Source organism: Neovison vison, chromosome 5, assembly GCF_020171115.1.
Source record: "Neovison vison isolate M4711 chromosome 5, ASM_NN_V1, whole genome shotgun sequence".
Classification (NCBI taxonomy): domain Eukaryota; kingdom Metazoa; phylum Chordata; class Mammalia; order Carnivora; family Mustelidae; genus Neogale; species Neogale vison.
The window spans coordinates 155,370,409-155,391,282 of NC_058095.1; the positions used below are offsets into that span (position 1 = coordinate 155,370,409).

The 20,874-nt window shown below is 44.2% G+C and overlaps 1 long non-coding RNA gene across 1 annotated transcript in view; it reads right to left on the reverse strand.

Annotated features, from left to right (window-relative positions):
* LOC122907213 overlaps positions 1-19,439 on the reverse strand; it is a 33,831-nt gene extending 14,392 nt beyond the window's left edge. The window contains exons 1-4 of the long non-coding RNA XR_006384703.1: positions 19,346-19,439; positions 13,509-13,704; positions 9,775-9,890; positions 3,781-4,140 (exon numbers count right to left, since the gene is read on the reverse strand). This is a non-coding gene — a long non-coding RNA (uncharacterized LOC122907213). The remainder of the gene's footprint in view (positions 1-3,780; positions 4,141-9,774; positions 9,891-13,508; positions 13,705-19,345) is intronic.
* Positions 19,440-20,874: the final 1,435 nt, after the last annotated feature.

Genomic DNA, 20,874 nt, shown 5'->3' on the forward strand with positions numbered 1-20,874 from the left:
TAGCTCCCTTTGTTTAACTTTACATTTAGAAACTAAAAGGTAGCCTGTATACCAACAGTTTTTCCAAAAAATAAGGGAAATAACTGCACGTTTTCTAATGACATTTTTGAGAAAAACCAGTCATTTACTTTTAGTAAAACTGGGCTACCCCTTTTAAAACAAACAAACAAACAAACAAACAAAAAACACTGAAATTTTAACCAGTTAGCTTTACTCATTTGATTTGATGTGAGGGAAAAAAAATATGTTCCCCTCAGCAAATGTTCTCCCAAATTGGATGGATGGGAAAAAACAAAACCAAAACTTCTTACTCTCACAATTAAAAAGCATCAACTTCTTTCCTAGAGATAAAGGAAATTCCAGAATTCTTGGGATTATCTCCCCTAGGACGGGGAAGCGAACCCTCTCCAGAAACTTCAAGCGGCTCTAGCCTATGTTGATGAAGCTTTGGTACGGATACAGGTTCACTAATCCCTCATCTGAAATCCTATTTTGAGGGATGGAGGGGATTTTTTTTTTTTTAAAGATTTTATTTATTTGAGAGAGAGAGAGCGCACGTGAGGGAGAGGGGGCAGAGGGAGAGAATGCCCAAGCAGACTCCTGCTGAGCACGGAGCCCAAATGGGGCTTGATTCCGGGACCCACTGGACCTGAGCTGAAACCAAGAGTTGGATGCTCAAAGGACTGAGCCAACCACGAGTCCCAGGACAGCGGGGATTTATTTAGGCTTTTCAATAAACTCAGCCAATCTGTAAAATCAAAGATGCTTAAGATTTATGTAACACATGATGTTTTTTCATTTTTTGGGAGGGTTTTTTGTTTTGTCTTTAAGGAAGGAGATCATTTAAAAATATTTAGTGCTTGGGCGCCTGGGTGGCTCAGTGGGTTAAGCCGCTGCCTTCGGCTCAGGTCATGATCTCAGGGTCCTGGGATCGAGTCCCACATCGGGCTCTCTGCTCAGCAGGGAGCCTGCTTCCCTCTCTCTCTCTGCCTGCCTCTCCATCTACTTGTGATTTCTCTCTGTCAAGTAAATAAATAAAATCTTTAAAAAAAAATATTTAGTGCTTGATTGTACTTACGTGAGATACCTAGAATAGTCAAATTCACAGAGACACACAGTTGAATGGTGGGTGCCAGGTTGCTCCCTAGTGGGAGGGAGAAATGCAGAGTCACTGGTTAATGGGTGTACAGGGTCTGGGCTGATGAAAATGTCGTGGGGGTGGATGGTGGTGATGGTTGAAGAACCATCCACCAATGTACTTACTGCCACTAAATTGTACACCTAGAAATGATTAATATGTAAATTTTATGTCATCTATATTTTCCCATAAAAGAAATATTTACTGCAGAAACTTAGCCATAATGAGTGAGCAAGGGGGTTACACCACCTCCTTGGCGATGACCAGACAGTGAACTTGGTGATTAGGCCTGACTATAAAAATCAACAGTTTGAAGGAGTATTGCCATGGCTTGCATGATAAAATAGAAATCCATTTTCTGACTTGCAGACAGAATAACTAAGAATGTGATTAAGAGAATGCTTTCAAGGGCAAGAGGTCAAAAATTTGGCCTGTGCCCTATGTTAGCAATGGGAAGCATAGGGCAGGAAAAGAATTCTTCTCACACGAGCAGGAATTCACTACAATTTTTCTTTAAAAGCCACTTTTAAAAAAATAGTGGATAGTCATGATCTAATGAAAAAAAAATACTGGGTTTTGTTGTTGTTGTTATAGGTACAATCCACAAAAAATACATTCCTTGATTTTATTAATTGTCACCCCTCCCCTATGTGTTGTCATTTGATTAATATACACTGATTCTTTTAACTACCAATGTATTGTGTTTCTTCTTCAAGTAAACTCTACACCCAATGTGGGGCTCGTACCCTGACCCTGAGATCAAGCGTCTTGTGTCTACCCACTGAGCCAGCCAGGCGCCCCACTACCAATGTACTTTTTAATGAAAGCCTTCTTAAATCAGGGGCCCCTGGGTGGCCTAGTTAGTTAAGCATCCAACTCTTGATTTCACCTCAAGTCATAATCTCAGGATTGTGGGATCGGCCCCACGTTGGCCCTGCACTCAGTGTAAAATCTGCTTGGGATTCTCTCTCCCTGCTTGCCTGCTCTCTCTCACTCTCTCTCTCCCAAAATAAATTAAAAAAAATATATATATATTTTAAAAGCCTTTTTTAACAAAAAAAAAATGAAATTCCTAAACATGGGCCTATCTAAATGGGAAAGTTTATATTGCACTTGCTCTGATAATTGATTTTATTTTATTTTTTAAAAATATTTTATTTATTTATTTGAGAAAGAGAGAGAGATTGAGCAAGCATGAGCAGTGGGGAGGGGCAAATGGAGAGGGAGAAGCAGGCTCCCTGCAGAGCAAGGAGCCTGACATGGGGCTTGAACCCAGGACCCGGGATCATGACCTGAGCCGAAGGCAGATGCTTAACTGACTGAGCCATCCAGGTGCCCCTGATAATTTATTTTAATTTGGCAACTCCTACATGACAAGTTAATGAGTTATTAATTTATACCTACAGCAGCCAAATATAAAAGTTATAAAATAGCCAAGCAAACTGAAAATAAATATATCTACATGACAATTACATGACATAATACATGAAAAGTTCTTAACACAGAGTCTAAAACATAGTGTTATAAATGAAAGTTGTTTTCTTTTTTTTTTTTTAAGATTTTTATTTATTTATTTGACAGACAGAGATCACAAGTAGGCAGAGAGGCAGGCAGAGAGAGAGAGAGGAGGAAGCAGGCTCCCCACTGAGCAGAGAGCCAGATGTGGGGCTCGATCCCAGGACTCTGGGATCATGACCTGAGCCAAAAGCAGAGGCTTTAACCCACTAAGCCACCCAGGCACCCCGTGAAAGTTGTTTTCTGTTGACAAATATTGATATCACTAACTTGCTTCATTTTAAGTCCATGTAAATCCTTACTGTATTTTCCCTAGGTAAAAGTCATCTTCCAAGGCTATATGGGGAACAGAAAGATGAAGGAGATACATACAGCATTAAGAGAAACATCACTTCTTCTAGGGTTACAGAAAAAACAAAGAAGGTAAGTAACGAAGTACGCGGCAGAAGGGAGGGTCCCCAAGAGTTAGGGAGATTCAGACAGAGCAGGAGAATTTTCACAGAGGAAGAGGCCTTTTTCCTGGACCTTGAGGGATAGATAGGATTTCCACTGGTGAATGCGAGAGAGGGTGGTGAGGTTCATTCTCGAAGGAGGGAGGAGGGAGAGCACAGAGGCAGACGGTGAGGAGTGAGCACAGAAAGCGCGTATCAGGTATATTTGAACACAGGACGTGGAGCTCAGCGTGGAAGGGCTGATCAGGAACAGAGCATAGGGATCTCTGAGGGAAAGGGACCCCTTGAAGGAGCTCGTACGTGAAAGAACATGGCTTGAAGAAGTTTGGGGATGACTGATCTACAAGCATTCTGCTTGTGCTGTGTTAAAATAAAGAAATGGTCAGCTCTCATTTCACAGGTGTGGGCCTTAGCGTCCCTTCGGACCGAGCTAACCCTCGGTTTTTGGACTTGAAGTCCGGTGCTTTTTGTACACCGGCAGTACTTGGAACAATCTTGGCCTTGCTGCCGTATCTGTACGGATCTGCAGGGGAGGTGTCCCCAGTGGCTCCTGGGTGGGCTCCCTGATGGACTTCTAGAAGCAGTTTGTAGGCTTAGTAGGATACCTGTCCCTCTGCTGCCCCCCCGAGAGCCCAGACCTCTGTTCTCGCAGCCTCTCCCAGTTGTGCAGCTCACCTCAGGGTTCTGGGTGGAGGGAGACAGAAGCGGGTCTCTCCACACAGCTGGGGAAGCCAGGCGTTCACTCAGATAGTTCTTCACTTCCCCCCCTGGGAGAAGCTGCCAGCCAGCTGGCTCGGTCTCTCTTGTCACTGAGCTGTGCCACTTTGGAAGAGGAGCAATATGGGTAAAAGTAAATTGTTCCTTTTACCATTTTCATGTGTCTAGTCCTGATTTTTTTTCTTCAATGATGTGCTGGAGCTTCTCTGCTGAACTCCTAGACTTCCCCAAAGCATTCTCATCCGTGGGCAACTGTCAAAATCGGAGTTCCTCCCAAAGAGGACAGCAGAAGACTACTTCACCATGCTGTTGACATCGCTGCAAAGAATACAGATTAATTCTGGGAAGATTAATCTATCTTTATTCATTCATACCTTGCAGAGAATTATTTTATTTATACTTTCCGACTATGTAAAATCTAAGCAATTGAAGGCATTTTCATTGGATGCAAATATTAAATTGATGGATATCAATGAGGGGTATCAATCATAGGATGCATAAATTCAGTCTTTTGAGGATTGGCCTAAACCAGGATGACAATGTGGAACTGAGCTTCTGTGCTGTTTCTGGAGGAAATTCCAAAAGTGGGGGCCCAAAGAACATTTTTGAAAAGAGACAGCACTACTTGAATTAAATACATGACCTCTTAAAGAATCTGCTTTGAAGTTCAGTCCTTTTTGGCTTTTCTCAAAAAAGACTTGGGAGGTACAGTCTAGCTGTGTGACCAGGAAGGCATTTAACAAGTCTGTTTTCTTTTTTCTTTTCTTTTCTCTCTTCCTTCCTTCCTTCCTTCTTTCCTTCCTTCCTTCCTCTTTCTTTCTCTTTTTGATTTCATTTATTTATTTATTTGAGAGAGAATGGGGGGAAAGAGCAGAGGGAGAGGGACAAGCAGACTCTGTGCTGAGTGCAGAGCCCGATGTGGGGCTCCATCTCACGACTCTGAAATCATGACCTGAGCTGAAATCAAGAGTCAGACACTTACTTGTCTGAGCCACCAAGGCACCGCTAACAAGTTTGTTTTCAAAACTGAGTTTCAGGGGCACCTGGATGACTCAATGGGTTAAAGCCTCTGCCTTCAACTCAAGTCATGATCTCAGGGTCCTGGGATGGAGCCCCACATCGGGCTCTCTGCTCAGCAAGGAGCCTGCTTCCTCCTCTCTCTGCCTGCCTCTCTGTCTACTCATGATCTCTGTCTGTCAAATAAATAAATAAAATCTTTAAAAAAATAAAAGGAAAACTGAGTTTCATTTTTTTCATTCGTCGGACGCTTGTAATGAGGTTGCTGGTGCTTACTGGTATCCAGCTACACAGCTAGCCTGCACCTCCCGAGTCCCCACTGTGTAGAGGTGGTCATGTAACTAGTCTTGGCCAGTAGAATGTGGTCCCTAATCTCTCCTTGGATTCTCCAAGAGCCCTTCTCCCTTGTCTGTTGGTTGGATGCAGAGAATCTTCTGAGTAGTCTAGAGCTCCAGAAGATGGAAGGACCCACGTAAGTGAAGCCTGAGTCGCTGAATGACCATGTGGAGCAGAGCTCTTTGCCCCACACCCGCCATCTTGGATTGTGACTCGTCCTTGGTAAGCCAGTTAGATTTGCCTATTGCATGTTATGGCAGTGAGCCTCTCCTGACTAATGTACATCATACCTCTGAGAATCTGGTCAAGTTCCTGGGGCTTTCTAGGTGACAGGTATCTCGTGTCTAAACCCTGAATATCCAGAGCACTAGATACAGCTAGTGTTTTCGAATTTATTTAAGATTAGTGTTGTGCTTTTGTAGCCCCCAGGGCTAAGCACTCCTCTTGATCCAGTTTCTGTTTGATTATCAGTGTCATTAAGTCTAACCACCTCTGTAGGAGATTTCTGTGAGGACAGTTAGCTGTGTCGCTGATAAGAAGCTTTGACTGTTCTGTGCTCCCTGCTTTAGTTTGCCACCCGCCTTCAACAGCTCTGTCAACAGGCCTTAGAGCCTCGTTGCCTCTCTGCAAAGTGCCAGAATCTTTCCCACATTGTCTTGAATGTGTGCTTTGAAGATTGTCAGCTGTCAGCACCCAGGAGAGCCTGACCCACGGGGCTAGAACTTTCGATAACACAAACAGCCACTGAGTTCTCAGAGAAGGAGAAATCTATTTTAATGTCAGCCTCAAGTTCCCTGTTTATGTCCTCAGGGAGAGATATGCACAAATTCATTCTGTTTGTGTTGTGGAATGAGCCAGACTGCTAGTAATTTGACCAAAGTGAAGTGGCCAAATTCATGTGTATTAGGTTCAAAAACTCTCAGTAGGCATAGTGAGTGAGTACATTTCTCTGGTTGCTCAGACTCACCAAATGTGTATTTTTATGGTTCAGCTACGTAGATTCACTGGCTTAGCAGTAACATAAGGTGGGTGGAGGTCTGCATAATGTCTGTACATCTCCTGGAGGGGTTCCAAAGCAAAGACCGCGTCTGTTAGATAACCCTATGTCAATGGAGAATGGGACTCCGGCAGTTACGGTGGATAAAAATGTGTTCTATCCCCATACTCTAGTCTTTTGCTTCCAACAGAAAATGTTTAGGGTTGTATAAAAGAGTAGCCTGTGGGTTTGTATTCTGGCTGAGAAGAAATGTCTGAGAACCACTCATCTATCTACTAGCCCTGGAATTTTTGAGATTTAACATTCAAATACCTTCGAAGGTAAACCCATTTGAATTGCTTGTTGCATTCTCACAACTATATCCCTTTTATATGGACAACTGAATGACAGAGGTCAGGGCCTGAAGTCCTCTAAGAGATGTTACAGTTTAATCTCCTCAAGGGACAGTCACATGCTTAATACTGCATAGAACTGGGAATAATGTGTGTTCTGAGTAAAACATTTTAAGAGACCTCCAAAGGAAGAGATATTATTGTGGATATTCACAAATATAGGCAAAATCATGCCTCTGAGGGATTACCTGGGTGTTCAGCTGGTTAAGGGTCTGCTTTCTGCTCAGGTCATGATCCCAGGGTCCTGGGATCAAGCTCTGCATCGCGCTCCCTGCTCAGTGGGGAGCCTGCTTCTCCCTCTCTCTCTCCACCCCCCCACCTCATGCTTGCGTGCCCGTGCACACGCAAATGTACGCGCATGTACTTTCTCTCTCTTTCTCTCAAATAAATAAAATCTTTTAAAAAATCATGCCTCTGAGGGTTAAATTGATGCTAGGAGAAACATAATGCATATAAAGGATCTTTAGAGGCTATCGAGTGTTACATTAAATGATGGTGATCATTGCTTCTTTTACTACAAATGCTTATTGTGCATCTAAGATACATTGGCCACTGTACCTAGTCATTTAGATGCATCAGAAAACAATTCAAAGTCTATGCCATATATGTTTGAGTGTTGGACAAACAATATAGAATAGATTTCTAATATAAGGTCAGGAGACGACTGGTGACTGACGATGCTTCGATAGAAAATAAAGCAAGGTAAATGTAGAGAGAATTACGGTACTGATATTTTGCATCAGATGGTCTCTATGGAGGTGACATTGACGGGGACCCTGAGAGATGAGAAGGAGTGAGCCATGTGGAGATATGAAGAGGGTAAAGATAAGAAGTTGGTGGTGTTAGACATCCAGATGTTATTTATAGCCACGGACTTGGATGAGATTATCTAGAAAGGGAATGTTGAGAGAAAACTAGATAGATAAGAGAAGAAGGACACTCCTGTGTGTGTGTGTGTGTGTGTGTGTGTGTATACACACAAATGCTCCTATAGATTAGTAAGAGAAAGACATATAACCAGTAGAAAAAAATAGACCAGGTGAAATAAATAGACATTTCTCATTAGAGGAAGCCTGAATGAGCAATTAACATATGAAAAGATGTGCAAATTCATCAGTAATTTAGACAAATGTAAATTTTAATCTGCAAAAGATCCCATTTTATACCCACCAGACTGGCATAAATCTAAAAATCTGACAATGCCAACTATTGACAAGTATATCACGGGCAATATCACTTACTGCTCCGGGGTGTATAAATTGGTAAACTGCTGTGGGGCAATTTAGGGGCAACTGGGTGTTTCCCAATAGACTTGCAGATGCACATACCCATTCATCTCCACTGCCACGCTCTAAAGTCTTGCCAGGTCTAGTCTGTTTCTGCAATAATGGAATCTAACTGTACTGAGCACAGATCCAAACTACATGACGGACACAGCATAAAGTCACCTGATAAAGGGAGTGACCTCTCTGTGGGTCGGACCTAGATGAGCCACAGCAATGTACCAGCCTCTAAGTCTAGGACTCAGTTTTGGGGGGCATTGGTACTTCCTTCCACAGGGGATGTGAGGTTCAAATAGGAGATGATATAGAATCTGGAAGTTGAAAGAAGCAAATGAGGTCTGAACAAGGAGAAACTGGTGGGAGCAGAAGAGTCCAAGGAAATGTAGTCAAAGGAAATGCTGCCGAAAACAGCAGTTACAGGGAACAAAGAATAGAGGATATTCTGGAAAGGAGGGTGTTGCACATCCAAGGAGAACACACAGTCTGCTAGTGGCATTGAGTGTCTGAAAGTATATACTGGTTGCCTCAATCTTTCATGTTGGGTTTTTTTAAGTTTATTTGTATTGATTTATTTAGGTAATCTCTACACCCAACATGGGGCTTGAACTCAGGACCCAGAGACCAAGAGTCATGTGCTCTTCCAACCGAGCCAGCCAGGTGCCCCTGAGTCTTTTATTTTTAATATCTAACCCACTGTGCTTAAATCTAGATCAGAAGTAAGTAGCTCCCTCCCTTATGTCAAGAACCACTACCTTAAAGAAACCATTCTACATTTTCCAAACCACTTTCGGGGGCACTAGAACTATTTGCTGGCTTTATGGTATTTCAAAAGGATTGTTTTATGAAGCTAATTCTTGCAACTGTATCTTTTATCACTGCTGCTGCTTTCAATTCATCTGACTGGAATCTGCTCCGGCGTCCTCCAATGAAACAAGGTCAGTCCGTGCGAAAATTTTTGTTCTAAACATTTCAAAGGGTCTATTCTTGCTCTGTCCGTGGGGGGATTGATGTGTGGGGATCTGTGGGCTGGGTTTCATTTCTTTTCTTTATTTTTTTTTTCCTTTTTCCTGTCATAGGTCAAAAACTGTAGTATTTTTTGCCTCTGAGCCAAAGAGAAGAAAGAAAAATGTGACATGACTTTGGCCCCACCTGTCCAATGAGTGGCAGGTCACTTCTGGGTCCCAAAGTCTATCTGGTCATGTTCCTTTAAAGTGTCCTCCAGTCATGAATTTTTTTTTTCTTTGAGATAGAGAAGACATAACTGTGGGTAGGAGTGATGGTGGTAACAATGTTCTCAGGGCAGAGAAGGGTGTGGGGAAAGGATTCCCAGCAGAAAACCTGGGCTGGACACCTTTGCAGCAGAGGCGGCTTTCAGAGGAGCAGAAGCACTCTTACGTGAATTCAGGTTAATTGCTGCTAAAATTATAATGGGTTTTCTTTCTCTCTCTCTCTCTCTCTGGGTACTCTTTATTGTCACAAGAAAAAAACCTAGGAAATGCTACAAAAATACATTGTCAAAAAAGGAAGTCCTTTGTGCTTGTCCTCAGCAAGCCCTATGGCAGTGAGGTTTCTCTGTCAGCAGATTCAGACCTACCCAGTTTCTGAGCCAATATTTATGAAGGCAAGAGCATATCAGTCTATTTCCTCACTTCCAACACCATCACTACCAGGTTGCGTTAAGAATTTGTTGGCCTTTGAAAGGCCTGGTACCTCCCAGGTGGAGTGTGGGCTCTGTTACGGGCTGAATCGTGTTCCCTCGAAATTTTCGTGTTGAAGCTGTAACCTCCATCCAGCGGCTCAGAATGTTACTATATTTGGAATACAGCTCTCAGAGATGTAATTAAGGCTCAGTAAGGTCATTCTGGTGGGTCCTAATCCCACCTTAATGGGATGATTGGTGTCCTCATAAGAACAGGAGATTACTCACCGGGAAGACCATGTGAAGATACAGGGAGCAAACAGTCATCCACAAAGCAAGGAGGGAGAGGTCCCTGAGGAAACCAATCCTGCTGACCCCTTGATCTAGGACTTCCAGCTTCTGAACTGTGAAGACATAAATTTTTGTTGTTTCACACCACCCGGTACTTTGTTAGGGAAGTCCTAACAAAAAAATGCAAGCCCCACACATTCATTCTCAGTAGATACCAACTCTTCCTTCCTCCTCATTCAACAAGCCACTATGAATGGACTTCTGCCAGGATCACTCTCTGTCCTGAAGCCCTCCCTTAAACTGGGGGTGGGCAAGCTTCTCCTGCTGAGTGCCAGACAGTAACTATGTTAGACCTGAAGCGCCAAGAGGCAAGCAAGAGAGAGTATTATGGAGTTGCTAATATAAATTTAAAACATAACACCTCTGCCTGTGGACCAGTGTTCCTAGCGGCATTATTCACAGCAGCCAAAAGGTGAAAACACCCCGTGTTCTCCAATAAGACAAATGGATAAACAAAGTGTGGTATATCCATACAACGGAATATTATGCAGCCTTAAGAGGATGGAAAGTCTGACACGTGCTACAACATGGATAAATCTTGAAATAATATTTTAGGCCAAGTGTCTCAAGCCAGACACACAGAGGCAAGTATTGTGTTACTCTGCTTACACGAGTTACTTAGAACAGGCAAATCTGCAGAGACAGAAAGTAGAACAGTAGTTAGCATGGACTAGAGGGAGTGAGGAATGGAGAGCTGTTGTTTAATGGGGACAGACTTCTGTAGACGATGAAGAAAAAGTCCCGGAAGTGGATCGTGGTGACTGTCACACGGCACTGCTAACGGACTTAATGCCACTGAACTGCACACATGAACACTGTCAAAATGGTAAATTTCATGTGAGGTGTCATTTGCTACCACAACCACCGCAACAAAAAGGCTATTCCCCTGCCCCAAATGTAACCATTTAAAAATATTAAATACACGGCTGGAGCTGGGGTGCGGGTGGGGAGGAGGGGAAATCGACTGGCGCATAGACCCTAGCGTTCCTACTCCTGCCCTAAACTTTTGAGTTCGTGTCCTGCTTCCATCCTCTATTTCCTAACAGTAAGCGAGAGGTGCGCTGTAAACAGATCACCTGTAACTGTCAACCCTCTGGATGGTTCCCCTATACCAGGTGCTCTGGGTCTTTGTTTTGCGTTTCTCCATCATCCTGTGCAGCTGGATGTTTGCAGACGTGTCTGTTGGCTTTGGAGCCTTATCCACTGAGGCTATGGATGGAGATGTTTAAAGGCTTTGCTTGGGGAATGCGTCCTCCATGGAGGACACAGACAAATTTAAAAATACGATTCTGGTTTTATTGTAACAGGACCACACTTGAAACGTGAAATAAGAAAACAAAGCTGAGCACGTTGCTTATAGAACGGGGAAGTGCTATGCTGGCTAGACTCAGTCTCCCCGTGCGGAGCACATGTTGACTTACATAGGGTTCTGGGAACGTGAGCTCTGGGTTCGGAGCCTTTCTGAGGCAAGAGTGGGTTACCATCTTCTGGAGAAGTGTGGTTGCTGGCTGAGCTCTTATGGATCGGTTGGGAATCAGGTATGTTTATTAAAGTGAACCAATCTCTGATTGGCTTGTTTTCATAAGATAGGAGTTGAATTAATTGGTTAACTTATAAAAGCAGGTTCACTGGGACAAGATGTCATTGATCGATTGAATGGATATAAAACCGGTTCTAGTGGTTACTTGTTATCATGGCTACAGAACCATCAGGTTTTCCCTAAATTGGTGGGAACTTTTCAATTTTCATGTTTAATCTGTGTAGCTATCTCTCCAGCCATTAAAACTCTTTGTTATCCTCCATGACAAAGACTGCCAATTGCCTACCTAGTATCTATTCTCTCTTTCTTCCTTACTAATAGAGCCCTGTTTTTGTTTTTTGTTTTTTTAAAAAAATTTTTATTTATTTGCTTATTTGGGGGGGGGTAGAGAGAGAGAGAGCGCATGCACACATGGGGCAAGGGCAGAGGGAGAAGCAGATTCCCCCCACTGAGCAGGGAGCCCCATCCCAGACTCGATCTGTGGACCCTGGGATCCTGATCTGAACCCAAGGCAGACTCTTAACCGCTGAGCCACCAGAGGCAGGAGTCCTGTTTTTGTGAAGGGTAGCCCTGTTCCCGGTTCACCATGTGACACAGTCCTAACCAATGAGATGTGGGCAGAATTACCGGGTCCTGCTTTTGGGAAAACTACTTCAAAGCTGAGCAGGCGGTAGGCATGCCCCTTTTCTCCTTCCTCCCTGGAAGATCAAATGTCCCGGGGTGGTGGGTCAGAAGCCATGGATCCGTGGGAACTAAAGAAATCCCCTAATGATGGCTGATCAGAAAGAGAGAAAGAGAATACGGTGAAGCTATTGTATCAGTGCCGGACCTGTGGTTGCTAGGATACAAAATACAAAATTAAAACCAAAACCAAAACCCAAACCTCTGTTTGGTTTACCTACTGTGAGTTGAGTTTTCTGTTCTGTGTAGCCAAGCTGATTCCCAATTGGTAAGCCTGCCCCTGTGGGGTTTTGTTTTGTTTTGTTATCTCTTCCCTCATAATCCTATCAGCGGCACCCAGGCATCCTCGTTGCCCAGCAGAGTTCTCGACCCCCATGCGACATGCCATCAATATATATTTGTTGAGGAACGCCTGGGTGGCGCAGTTGGTTAAACGACTGCCTCCGGCTCAGGGCGTGATCCTGGAGTCCCGGGATCGAGTCCCACATCGGGCTCCCAGCTCCATGGGGAGTCTGCTTCTCCCTCTGACCTTCTCCTCGCTCATGCTCTCTCTCACTGTCTCTCTCTCTCAAATAAATAAAATAAAATCTTAAAAAATATATATATATATATATGTATTTGTTGAGTGTGTCATTCCCAAATGAGGTTTTTTTGTGTGTGTCTTGTAATATAAGACAACAAGTATAAAAGACAGTAAGTATAAAATGTCATCTGCAAAGTATTCTTGCCAGAAATATTTAACCTGAATCCAACCATGGAGAAACTATTAGACAAAAACGGAGACCATCTACAACAACTCACCAGGACTCTCCCAAAAAGTTCCGTGAGACAAAACAATCATCTATCAGGTGGGAGGAAGGATTATTCTAGGTCAAAAGAGACTAAACATACAGAACCACCAAATGCAATGTGTGAATCCTGAATCAAACAACAAATGGGATCAGTGTCGCCCACTGGACCAGGACTTCCTGGCCCGAAGTCCCAAAGACACCCCCAAGGGCTTGTATGCAGTGGAAAAGGCGCTTCTCCAAGGGTAGATCCCCCACTCACAACCCCACACATGCCACTCAGATCAGGAGAGATACTGGGAGAGTTGTCGACTTTGGAAAACACTTAGTGCAGCTGGGATCTAGAAATCCAGGAGATTCTTCATGGTTGCAAAGATCAACACAACCAAAGAGATTTAGGGAAACCCTAACATCAGAGAGGCTCCTGCAGGAAGGGATGAAACATTGTAACCAACACATGACAACTGCCCCACCCAAGGCTGCTTTTTGGGGGTGAGTGCCTGAGGCCAGGGCTACCGGGCTACCCCTGGCCATACACAGCCAGTGTGGTGCCAGGGCTGGGCTACCCCTGGCCATACACAGCCAGTGTGGTGCCAGGGCTGAGAGGAGGGACTGCAAAATGCCTTCTTGCCCAGTGGGGAGGGACACCGGGGTGCTCCTACCTGAGTGCTGTGTTGGGGAAACACCGTCAGACAAGGGCCCACTAGAGGGCGGTAGAGTACAGTGGTTGTGGTGCAGGCTCTGCCCGGACAGCGGGATCAGTCCTGGCTTCTCCACTTAACAGTTGGTGACCTGAGTCACAACCTCTCAGAGCTTTGGTTTCCTCATCCAACCGTAATATGGAGATGAGAACACTGTCTACAACGGGAAGTTTGTTCTGGTTAGTACACATGACTGGCATACTGTAAATACTCAGTTAGTATTAGCTACTAGGGGCCGCCTGCCTGCCTCTGTTGGCGGAGTGTGCAGCTCCTGATCTTGGGGTTGTGAGTTCAAGCCCCAGTTGGGTGCAGAGATTCCTGCAAAACAAAATCTTAGGAAAAAATTCTAAGAAAAAAAAGAATTTGGATTAAAAATATGTATTAGCTTGTAGCATCAGCCACTGGGACAAGGGGAGAGGCCCGCTTCTGTGCTTACACATCTGGGGGTATGTGTGCAGCAGAGCAAAGCAGGGCACACGCTCATTGGAACTTATGAAGCAAGGCCTGGAAAAAGCCGCTCACGAAGCTGAGTTGAGGAATGAATCACCAAATGGAGACATGTGACCCACCAGGCCAGGGGCCACCCGCCCATTCCCTCCAGCTGTAACCTTGTTTTTGGTCCTGTTTTAAAAAAATTTTTTTTTCATTGTGGTAAAATGCATGTAATACAAAATTCACCATCTTAATCATTTCTCAGTGTACAGTCATGGCATCAGTTACTTTCATACTGTTGAGCAAGCCTCCCCCCCACCACCACCTAGAGATCGTTCTTCATCTTGCAAAACTGAAACTCGGTACCCATTCAACATGAACTCCCCATTTCCCCTCCCCACCGTGCCCTGCCAACCACATTCTATTCTTTGTCTTTATAAAAGTGACTACTCTAGGTGCCCCCGTAGAAGCAGAAGCATACAGTCTTTCTCTTTTTATGACTGGCTTCTGTAATGCCCTCCTCATGGTTCATTCACGTTGTAGCACGTGTTGGAATTTGCTTCATTTTTATGGCTGAATTATTATAACCCCTCGCATGTATATATCACATTTTGTTTTTCCATTTGTTGGGTTGATGGGGGGAACCCTTTGGTTCCTTTTCAACCAGATGGTCCATCAAGACTTTCCGGAAGGGATTAAGCAACCAAGGGAATCAACGGTTGACCCTGGAAATGAGAAGAAATCTCCAATATGGCGGAGGAGTAGGAGAACAAGAAATGATTTGCCAATGAGGGAGGAAAAAAATTCAGCCTGTATACAGACCTGCAAGTGTATTTAGTCCCTAAATGTCACTCACACGGTTGAGAGGTGGCCCATGACCGTCATCGTCTCTCCATCCCAAACCTATGCTTCTCTACTTAGCTTTGTGGTGCTAGGCTGAGACCTGGCAAACCGTGCATTGGGCTCTACCAGTTTGGGTGCTACAGGAAGGCTACAAGCTTGGAGGAAGAACAAGGGCCCTGGGACCTCCTTTCTGCTTGTGATTCCTCTGAGCAACACACCAGCAATGCCTCTCCCCCCAGGAGAGGCAGGGCCTTCCTGCAGTAGGAGCCAAACCCTGTGTTCAGGTGGTCCCGCACTTGCAGATCTGCAACATCTCGCTCTTGACCTTCACCAACCGGCCAGCACCCCCTCCCCTGATGACTGGGTTCCAGTCCCAGGGGAACACTCTTCTAAGTTGTAATATTTTAACTATTCCAGACATTTCCCTTTGTTTGCCTATCCCAAGAGCTGGTAGCTGTCTCCTCTGTGGTGTCTTGGGGTTGTCCTGGAGTAGATTAACAATTCTTTATGTTTAATTCTCTCTTTTCAAGTTATTACTGTAGTAATAGTTATTACTGTAGTTTAGTCTTCTGGCTTGATTCTAACTGATGCAGCCCCAACCGCTATTTCAACACTTTAATGCCTTCCAGCCTCTGTGCTTCCAGGCCCCTCCCTCTAGTAAGAATGACCTGGCCTCCTGTTTCACTCAGAAAATTAAAGCTGTGCCAGGGTGGCTCATTCAGTTAAGAGTCTGACTTTGGCTCAGGTCATGACCTCGGGGTCCTGGGATCTAGTCCTGCATCTGGCTCCTTGCTCAGCAGGGAGTCTGCTCTCCCTCTCTCTCTGCTTGTGCGCTCTCTCTGTCTCTTAAACAAATCATTCTTTAAGAAGAAAGAAAACTAAAGTCATTTAGGTGACCTCAAACATGTCTCCCCCAACACCAGCCAATCTACAAAAATTTCTAGAGCCAACTGCCTTTTCTCAGTCTCAGAGGATAAAGCATTTCTTTCTGCACTTCCAGGGGTGTTTTTGAGCCCAACCCCTCCAACGTCCCCTGTTCTGCTCTATCCCTTGTACTTTCTCTCAATTCTTAATACATTCTTTTCTCTAGAAAACTGTCTGGGAAGCTAAGGATGAGTCAAAGTGTTGGCAGGAACCCTTTTCCTCTCTTGTTAACCACATCGTTATTTCCCCCATAGAATGTCCACCCAAGTCTGAGCTCACAGACAAGCTCTGCATTCCCGGAATCCAGCACAGTGCCTGGGAGGGAGGAGGCAGGGGACAATAGCCTGTGTTTGCTGAATGGGTCAGTAGACAGTTGCTGAAGGAATCAACGAATGGGTGGGATTCTGTGGTTAGCAGAGCTCACAGCACACCCTCAAGTCAGGTTTCTCGGTGCGCAGTCCTTGGACCACCAGCACCAGAATCACTTGGGACCTTTTTGAAAATGCTGACTCAAGCATGAGTGGGTGGCTCAGTTAGTTAAGCATCTGCTTTCAGATCATGATCCTGGGGTCCTGGGATCAAGTCCTGCTTTGGGCTTCCTGCTCAGCGGGCAGTCTGCTTCTCCCTCTAACTTCCCCTCTACTTGTGATCTCTCTCTCTTTCATGCTGTCTCTCAAATAAATGAATAGATAAAATCTTTTTTAAAAAAAGAGAAAAAAAAAAAGAAAATGCTGACTTAAAACCCACATCGATTGGGGTATTTCAGTGTGAAACAGGAGCTAACTGAAAGAGCTCCCAGAGGCCAAGCTTGAAATAACTTGAGCAATAAAACGAATGAAGGGATAACCCAAATTATAAAATTTATAATTTATAAAATAAATTTCCATGAGTCTATACTGAAATAAATAAATGGTTGAATAAATAATGGGGGAGGAGAGACAAATCTCCTGTACAGAGGAATTCCAAATAATTTATATACATACCACATCCTCAAAGAAGTGGAACATAACTGCCTGCCCAAGGGTGGGCTGCCCGTAGTGACTTCCTTCCAGACAGGACTGTATGAAAGGGGTAACAGGTAATTTTCCAGTGGAGAAACCTGACTGACAACAGCCTCAACCAGGTGATCAGGGTCAACATAGGCACTGATGAGTCAGATTCATAGTACGTATGCTTGACATCGTGTGATGAAAATAGCATTTTACCTTTGTGGGTATTTTCCCCAATAATATTGCCTCAATATATAGCCAATATAGCCTCAGTCTTCTCATGAGAAGAACATCAGGCAAGTTCCAATAAAGGGATACCCCACACATTTCCTGACCAGTACTCCTCAAAACTGTCAAGGTCATGGAAAACAAGAAAAGTCATAAAACTGTCACAGCCAAAAAGAGCCTAAGGAGACAGGATGCTCAATGTAATGGGGCATCCTGGATGGGATCCTGGAACAGAAATGGGACAATAGGCAAAAACTAAAGCTGTCTAAATAAAGTACGGACTTTAGTTCATCATGGTGTATCAATACTGGTTTCCTAATTGTGACCAATAGACCACAGCAATGTAGGATGTTATTACAGGAAGGCAGATGTAGGGTTTATGGGACTCCTTTGTGCTATCTTCCCAATTTTCCTGTAAAGCCAAAGCTTTTCTAAAAAATGAAGATGACTAAAAAAATTTTTTCTTAATTCAAATTCCTGGGCCTCCCCTCAAAAGCTCAGGGAATGAGCCTCGGGGCTCCACATTGGAAACACGCATCTCACTGGTTTCATGCACACTCAAGTCTAGACACCAGGGTCTTAGAGACTCTGCTCAGAGACAGAGAGGTCCCTTGCTAACTGTGGTTTGGATCCATGCCACTGTGTTGCTCAGCTCCAGGGTCACCCTTGATATCGTGTCCAATTCATAATGTTAGTGGCACCCCAAGGCACCGTGGAGCAGACACCCCACACCCGTCGCCTCTCCGCACCATTGCTTTGATCCGTCTACGTGTGTTACTGCGAGCCAGTGTTTAACAGCTGGGAAATTCTTTATGAAAGTCCAAAGCTCTGGGCTGCATTTCTGTTTCCCCCAGTCCCTCACGGCATCCCAAGCAGAGCTTAGGAGTGGCTCAACTTCTTAGATGGGACACATGTTGGTCAGCTCTACATGACTCCCTATTGTTCCAAACTCTTCAGGGGCTGTTATTAACATGCTCGGATTGTCAACTTCTTTATGAAAACAAAACAAGACAAACCCCCCAAAACAGCTCTCTGTATCTGGGTCACTATCAAAAGAGGGAACATGAAAGATAAATGGAGTGAGCCTATGTCTTTAGAAACAGGCAGAATGGGCTTGTTTCTATCAGTGGGAGAATGGTCCTCCTGTGATTAATGCACCTGCAAAGTGTGTCTGTTGATTGCCCAGTCTGCTTCTCTCCTCGAGGGCCCCTGTGGACATCTGAGGCCTCATCTCAGGCCAGCGAGAGATGCCACAGTGATAAATGGGCCAAAGGTGGGTCCTGGAGGAAGGAGGAAGGGGAGAATGGTCTCCGCTCCCTCTGTGTGCTATATGCACACGCTGGGCAGCTAAGTGAAGCCAGAACCTGAATTCCTGGGGCCTTCGTCAAATGGCGTGAACACACTGTTCTCATCCTCCATTTCTAATTACTACTTGAGGAAGGAACTGTCTCCCAAGAGTTCTGGCACAAACAGACGGGCTCGATTTGGACAACTGTTTTAGCCTCCTTGCCTGTGCTCAGAGTATAATTATGGAAATTATCATGATAATCACTGCAGGAACTTACTATGGGCTAGACCTATTCTAAGAGAGTTTTCTTTTTAATGTATTGTTATTCAATGCTCAGAAGCCCCCTAGAGGCAGGTGTTATTATTACCAACTCTCCCTCTTCGCAGACGAGGAAAGGGAGTGAAGGGGGCCTGTCCGGGCATCTACAGGTAGTTGAGAATGGAACTAGGATCTGAATCCAGGCTCGGGCTCTCACGTAATTCCGGCTCTCCCAAGAGTCTTACTTGAAATATGGCAAGGTGCCATAAAAAACATAGGAAACATAACTACCTCTATTTTATGTACATACTTGTGTTCACATTTCACAACAGTAACATGTGACGTCTGGTAAAAGTATACAGATCATTTCTTTTAAATAGAATTGTTGCTAAGAGGCCCCAATCTTTTCATATTTGGTATGATGGACTGCTGGCTGGCATTTATATGAACTACCAGGAATAAAAGTTATTCTGTTCTTAATGAGCATGGAATAATTTTTTAAATGATAACACTTTATCTTAAGAAATCAGGTGGATTGTTTTCCTTATCCATGCAGCTCAGTGGTTTATCAGCCGATTGTGTTAGAAGCTCTTTTCCTTTCCTTTAGGAAGTCTGGAATAAGAGATTAGGCCTCATCAGTTATCATCACAAATATGTCACGATCATTATTTGATGCCTCTATTTTGTATGTGGATTCTCATATACCATTTAAACTTCATGGTGTAAGAACACATGGAAAATTGGAGAGAATTAAAAAAAAACAATCAAAGGGTTGAAAAGTTACTGGAAATATTTAGTCTGGAGAAAAGAAGGCTCAAGGTGTTTGAAAAACTCACTTCTGGGATGAATAACACATCAGGAAGATCCTGAACAGATGTTCGAGTCATCTGGTGGCTGGTGGAGCAGGTTTGGTTGAGGATACTATGCAGATTGACTGTAATGGAGTAAAGGAGAGGTATCAGCACCAGAGATCAGGATTGTAACCTACAATAGGCATGTTTTCAGGAGAAGAACAGAAGAGCACCAAGTCAGGGTCTATTAAAGGACACTCAGCGAGATGAACATAGGGTTCTAGGGACTATCCAAAATTAGTATCAGGATCCCACCACTTCTACGAGTGTTCCTTCCTCCTCGGAGTCAGGCTTGCTCACTCAGGGTCCATCTGAGTCCAAGCTGGTCAGCGTGTTTGCAGAGGTAGAACCTCCTTGGCCTGCACATGAGGACAGACTACTATTTGCTGGCTCAGAAAACTCAGGTTGTTATTCTTTCATATCTTTTTGGCGCCTGGTGGGGTGCTCACTGCCAATTAATCCCTTATAAATAAATATTCCAATCCCATAGTTATGTCCAGAAGGACATAAATAATTGCCAAATCAGAACAATCACCTCACTTTAACCTTTGAACCAACCCCAGTTCCTATACGTACATAATTGCACTGAAACAACATAAAGAGAAATGTTAAATCCTCTTCTTTATGTGGTTCTACCAGCAGAGTTTCTGAAACTTCCCTAGAACTTAACTTATCTTTTTTTTAAAGTTTATTGATTGTTTTTAGTCATGTCTACACCCAGTGTGGGGCTTGAACTCACGACCCCAAGTTCAAGCATAGCATGCTTTTCCGACTGAGTCAGCCATGTGCCCTAGAACATAATTTATCTTGTAGTGGTTTCGGAAATCCTTTGTCTATACTTACATGTAGGTGCTGGATAGCTGGACAATCTGAAGCCCATCCAGTTGTCAGAAAGAGGGGGAAGCAGCAAGGATGGCCTGATGCTGCTTTTCCCTCATTCCTCTCCTTCAATTGAATATATATATCTAGAGGCCAACTGTGTGCCAATCACTGTGCTAAGCCTCGGGGAAACAAAGATGAAAGACAGGTCCTGCTTGCAGTTGTGTGGAGGAGACAGGCAATTAGACAATGACCTACAAGTAGAGCGGACTCACATTGATAAAGGAATGCAATGTACAACATGCAAAATGAGCCCAGGGGTGTGGAGTTCAGCTGCCATCACAGAGCCATAGACCTGAACTTCTCAGGTTTCTTTCAGAATTGGTTTGAGTGACTGGACCAAGGATTCATCTACAGAGGGAGTATGAAGTGAGTCATGACTGTGAAAGGGATTGGTACAGGGAGAAGTAGGAGGTTGGAGCAGGTGAGTGAGCGAGTGATAGTTTCTCCTTGATGCTGGGTAGACCAAAACCCACAGCCTTAACAGAGCAGTTTTAGATTTGGTGGACACAATGGGTGGGAAGATTTTACCGGTGCAGTTTTTGGTTCCTATCTTATCATGTACATGACATAGGAGATCAAAGAAATTGTCACCTTTGGGACAGTGGGGTTCCTATAAACAACACCATTAATCG